Below are 5,000 nucleotides of genomic sequence, written 5' to 3' on the forward strand. Positions count from 1 at the left end.
CACACATGCACCCACACACACATGCACCCACACACACGTGTGCACACGAGCACATACACACGATTGGGAAAAAAACACAATTATACACGACATTTCCTGTTGACCTCCATGTCCGTCTCTCTCTCTCTCACACACACACACACACATACACACAAACACACACACGTGCACACGTAATAACCTCTGAGTCTGATTTTGAAGATATTCTTTTGCTGACTGTTTTAGAAAAGCATCTTAAAATTTCTGACTTTTCCGCAAATTTATGTGAAACATATAAAAGTTAATGTGTGTAACGATTCGCTAGTGTTTAAAAACACGCTATTATAAATTGAGCTTGGAAGCCATCTTAGTACCTTAGTAACCTCATTTAATCAGGACATAATGGGTCAGAAGAAACACACACACACACACACACACACACACACACACACACACACACACACACACACACTCTCTCATTACAGTCTGCTGTCGGCTTCCTGTAGAAACCCTGTAGAGAATTCCCAGACCGACTCTTCAGTTCCGTCTCAAACACAATAAACTAAAATGAAGCCTGGTGGCTGTGTACATTCTGCACACGTCTCTCTGGTTATTTAATCCACCGAATATCAGAGACTCGGGTTCTCGCCGTGATCCGGTCGCCTGGTAATCGGTGCTCTGTGACTCTATGAATGCGACTCTACACTGAAATATAAACATCGCAGTTTTTGCGGTCGTGTTCCGTCCTTTGGTGCCGATGTCATAAACCATGCTGGAGAAGCAGAGACGCTTTCACCGATAACTGGTTTGGTGAAAAGCTACTGATTGTTTTGTCAAAAAACACAATATTTAAGACCTTTTCACTGTAATTTTGGTTGAGGATAATTTAGAGGCACTGACACGATGCCCAGCTTCAACATCATCATCATCATCATCACCACCAGAGATGGGAGTAAGTCACACATGTGCAAGTCACAAGTAAGTCTCAAGTCATGAATGTCAAGTCAAAGTCAAGTCGCGTCTTTTTTTTTTAATATTTGTCAAGCAAGTCTCAAATTTGCGACTTAGGTCTGACTCGAGTCAAGTCCGCCATGTCTGAGTCATTTAACTCAAGTCCGAGTCAAGTCTCAAGTCATGAATGTCAAGTCAAAGTCAAGTCGCGTCTTTTTTTAATATTTGTCAGGCAAGTCTCAAATTTGCGACTTAGGTCTGACTCGAGTCAAGTCCGCCATCTCTGAGTCATTTAACTCAAGTCCGAGTCAAGTCTCAAGTCATGAATGTCAAGTCAAAGTCAAGTCGCGTCTTTTTTAATATTTGTCAGGCAAGTCTCAAATTTGCGACTTAGGTCTGACTCGAGTCAATTCCGCCATCTCTGAGTCATTTAACTCAAGTCTCAAGTCATGAATGTCAAGTCAAAGTCAAGTCGTGTCTTTTTTAAATATTTGTCAAGCAGGTCTCAAATTTGCGACTTTAGTCTGCCTCGAGTCAAGTAGAGTCCCCCATCTCTGAGTCATTTAACTCAAGTCCGAGTCAAGTCTCGAGTCATGAATGTCAAGTCGAGTCTTTTTTAATTTTGGTCAAGCAAGTCTCAAGTCTCAAATTTGCGACTCAAGTCTGACTCGAGTCAAGTCATATGACTCGAGTCCCCCATCTCTGATCATCATCATCATCATGACTTAATCATATCTCCCATAGCGGCCTTTTCGAACCTCGCACCTGACTTCCCACAATGCACCATCACGTCCATGTTGCGATGTCACTACGCCGTTTTGTCGTTAATACAAATTATTGTCCTAGAACCGAAGACCACACAAGTGATTTTATATCACATATGTGGTGTTCAGTTCTAGGAAAATAATCAGTGGGGTTTTATGACTTCACTACAGCATGACGTGATGCGTTTTATTTCTCTTACACAAACACAATTTTTCATTTATTAAAAAAAAACTGTGTAGGTTTTTATCCATTTCCAGTTACGTTTCACGTCGTGAAATAGGAACAGGTTATTACTCGTCTTCCAGCAGCTATAAGCAGTCGTTCCTTCAGTAGAGTTGTTTTTAAAAAATATATATATATATGTTTAAAAAAGTGCCGCCCCCCCCCCCCCGCAAAAAAAAACGACACATCGCTTTTCTGAGAAAATGTCCTGAAGGTGTTACTGTAACTGTTACAAAAAGCGCTGACATTCAGGACTCCACCCATAAACTTTAAATAAACAAGCATAAAAAAACTTGCACTATTTATTTGTCGGTTTCTTTACCGGACGTATAACTGATACAGCGAGCGTATTTATATAACACTGTGACGTGAAGCTGCGAGACGTATAATATACATCACCAGTTTCTGGCCAATCGGAGTCCGGCGTTCGACGGCAAACCACGGAAACACCTTTGGGTTCGGAGTCACGAATGAAACGGGAACGGAACAGATTTATGTAAATTTATGTAAATTGATGTCGATTAAAGTAAATGTGCTCCGTTGTTTATTATTTATTTATTTATTGATTGATTCCTTCTTAACAGGTTCTCAGGTTAAAGAAGTTTTAAGGTTAAAAATGACCTGAATAAGTTAAAATCGTCACAGACGTGGTTCTGTCGCTTTGAGCCATGATACACTCACCAGCCTCCTACTTACTATCTCTGAAAGGACTAAAACATGTCTCTCTCTCTCTCTCTCTCTCTCTCCCTCAGCTGTGAGTCTCTCACTTCACGCTTTTCTTTTTTAAATCGGTGTAATAACAACAACAACCTACTCGTCTCCGACACTATCCGGATCACCGAGCAGACCGGACGCTCCCGCGGTTCACCGAGCGACTGTTTCGATTATATAAAGATTTCATTTACATAAAACGATGCACTCGATGTACGTTTGCAGGTGTCCTCGATGTCCTCCATGTCCTAATCCTGTAAAAATGTGCTAATTTATTGTAAAAGTCACTTAGCGCGAGATCTGTTTTCAAGCCGTTACGTATCCGAGCTCATTTTACACTAACGCTTTCTTTTATTTTATTTACATAAGTTTAAATCATTTTTGTTTCTAATTTAGTTAAAAACATGTGATACAGAATGCACAGCAGCTTGTTAGTTGGTCATAAAAACAAAACAAAAATAACGCTAAGCTGCTAGCTAGGAATATCCTTTGCTTGTTTGTAATATTGGCGACGAACCCTAGCGTGCTACGTACTGTAGCAAGCGACAAAAAGCCGTTTGTCTGTTTGTCGCTATTTATGATTTGTTGCTTCTACAATCCGTTTTGCATCTGCTAAAGATCTGATGAAGTTACGCACAAGTAGGGTTGCGAAGGGGTGGAAAGTTTCCGGTAAATATCTGGTAAATTTCCGGAAATATTCAAATATTTTATTTTATATATAAAATAAAGAATTTATATATTATAAATTAATATATTTAAATATCGAATTTATATATTATAAATTAATATAAACTATAATCATATACAAACATAAATAAACAGTTTGTTTGGTCATAAGCAGACGTTCATGCGAGGTGATACAAGTTTTAAACATGATGTCTTGACTGATTTAATTGTAACTTAATGGATTTTTATTTAATTTCGGGGGGGGGGGGGTTGTGTGGGGGGGTGTCATCAAATAAAAATGGGCAAGTCATGGCCTAATGGTTAGAGAGTCTGACTCGTAATCCTAAGGTTGTACGTTCGAGTCTCGGGCCTGCCACGACTGAGGTGCCCTTGAGCAAGGCACCGAACCCCCCAACTGCTCCCCGGGCACCGCAGCATAAATGGCTGTCCACTGCTCCGGGTGTGTGTTCACGGTGTGTGTGTGTGTGTTCAGTGCTGTGTGTGTGTGTGTGTGTGTGCACTTTGGATGGGTTAAATGCAGAGAACGAATTCTGAGTATGGGTCACCGTACTTAGCCGTATGTATGTCACATCACATCAACAGCACATCACAAATGATCTGTGCATGTTGTAACACTCCTAATGTACTGCTTATTAGGAGTCAGTAAGGTAGTTATTAAGTTTAGGTATTAGGTACGATTAAGAATGTAGAATAAGGCATTAATATGTGCTTAATAAGTACTAATAAATAGCCAATATTCTATTAATATTTATGCTAATAAGCAACTAGTAAAAATGACCCTAAAATAAAGTGTTACTGTGCATGTTATGGAAGAACGTAAGTACCTGCAGGGGGTTTGGCCTCAATGGCCTTCCAGTAAGCAGTGTGCTGTGTGCAAGTGACCGAGGAACGTAGGGTACAAGTCAACTTAAATTGCATTAAATCTTCTTGTTTTAAACAAAATTATGCTGCAAGATTTTTTTTAACTACATTTAAGTTCCTTCTTATAGGCAACTCTGAATTTTATTTATTTATTTATGAAGTTTATTCCCATATATTCCCATGGAAATTTTACAGCCTTGAAAATTCCCGGAATTTCGCAAACCCTACACACGAGACTTTGTGTTAGCTTCGTGAGCAGATTAGCAGCTAATCTTCCATCTGCGTAAAGTCACCAGAGGCTCCAATGATCCTTGCTAGCTTTATTCATCCTCGTAATGCGTCTGTACACGTAGCGAACGTTCACAGATGAAGACCCCAGCACAAAGCTGACCCACGCAATGGCGGATCAAAAACGACGTGGTGTGACGGTCTCTGAGAGGTTCCTTCCACAGCGGGGTGCACCAGCAGGCGACGGGACTCCAGCCGAGCGCGCGTACCCGGGGTTGACTTTAATCTGATATGTACCTAGAACGTACCGTGAAAGTTTTTTTCCAAAGCGATTAGTAATGCCTTCTAGCACTACTAGCACACCTACACAGACTGCTCTCGCAGCAATCGGGCCATTTTCTTCACAAGGTAACAGTGTTAAAGCTTTAAAAAGAACACAGCGCCAGTCAGCCCCCAGAAAGGGAAAAAAATAAACGTTCCCACCATTAGCTGAAGAAATTTCCTGAGTGATTTAAGATGCTAATTTTTTTCTGCGTGTGGGAGGACGGGTGCTATTCAGAGAGGGAACCGGAGCCACTTTGTGTGTGTGTGTGTGT

At 40.7% G+C, this 5,000-nt stretch overlaps 1 protein-coding gene across 2 annotated transcripts in view; it reads right to left on the reverse strand.

Moving 5' to 3' along the window:
• zgc:92140 (uncharacterized protein LOC447854 homolog) overlaps nucleotides 1–5,000 on the reverse strand; it is a 31,224-nt gene that overhangs the window by 10,445 nt on the left and 15,779 nt on the right. The window lies entirely within an intron of this gene.

The sequence above is a fragment of the Tachysurus fulvidraco genome, chromosome 14 (genome assembly GCF_022655615.1).
Source record: "Tachysurus fulvidraco isolate hzauxx_2018 chromosome 14, HZAU_PFXX_2.0, whole genome shotgun sequence".
Classification (NCBI taxonomy): domain Eukaryota; kingdom Metazoa; phylum Chordata; class Actinopteri; order Siluriformes; family Bagridae; genus Tachysurus; species Tachysurus fulvidraco.